Raw genomic sequence first — 1,105 nt, 5'->3', positions numbered from 1 at the left:
GATGGGGAAAAAACAAAATAGAAAGCGTTCCTGAGACCTCAGCCTTAAGCACAAAACTAAACACTTGATAAAAGGAGCAGTGCCTTCTGGTATGGATTGCTTAGCCATGGTACAGATAACATCACTCCTGGCCACTGAAGGCACTTAGCTTCCCAGCTAGTGTCATGCAATCTCTGAGCATGGCAGCAGCAATAGCACACATCTCCACTTTTATTCAGAGGGAACATTTGCTGAAATTGCTATTAAAGCACCCGAAAAAGTGTGAAAATCACAGAGAGGCTTTGTTTTCTGAGGAATCACAAACTCAACTAGTCTCATCCCTTCCAAGGTGTTAGACTTATTTGCTACAGTAAATTCTCTCCTAAGTTGACAGTGAAAATAAATACTTCAAGGTATTTTGTCATCTCAGAGGCATTTGCCTTACCACAAGATGTCATGCCCTGTGAGGTGGTCAAGTACAGCAGTATTGTGTTTTGCCTTCTTTTAAACACAAATATTTTGACAGAAGACTTCCTAAAATAGGGAGTGTATGAGTCTCCCTAAAGGAAAAGTTATTAGGGCATTAGATACCACATTTCAAGCCTGACTGCATTTAGAGTGGATGAAAAACCACTTTAGTTTTATTTAAAGGATGCAAAGTAGTGTTTTCAAATATGTGGCTTGTCGCTTCTTAATCTCAATAATCAACTACAGTGCCTTTTGCAATGACTTGCAAAGCTACGTCTTAAAAGAAATAGGTAATTTTCAATTGAAGCAAATTCTGTGAAATAGTAATAAAAGCAAAATTGTCTTGAAAGGATTTTTGGAATATTTTGCAATCCTGCTTGTGTCTCAGTGTGGATCTGAGGCATGAATATATTTGCATAAATGGAAAAGAAATGTGGGAAGGTCATTCAACTTACAAGAAGTGTTGAGCATACTGTATGAACTGTAAGCCTTTGCCAACGCATTATTTTTGCAGTCTCTGTTTTCCTGCTCATCTGATACCGAGAAGCAGACTGAAAGCAGGAATTGAACAGTTAAACTGAAAGCATAAAGGATAACTTTACTAATAGCACTATTTCAGCTTAATTTGCAAGACAGCAAGGATTACATAGTACAGACA

This window comes from Acanthisitta chloris, unplaced genomic scaffold, assembly GCF_000695815.1.
Source record: "Acanthisitta chloris isolate BGI_N310 unplaced genomic scaffold, ASM69581v1 scaffold8648, whole genome shotgun sequence".
NCBI classification, from domain to species: Eukaryota; Metazoa; Chordata; class Aves; order Passeriformes; family Acanthisittidae; genus Acanthisitta; species Acanthisitta chloris.
The sequence above is the reverse complement of the archived record's forward strand: the minus strand, read 5'-3'. Positions refer to the sequence as shown.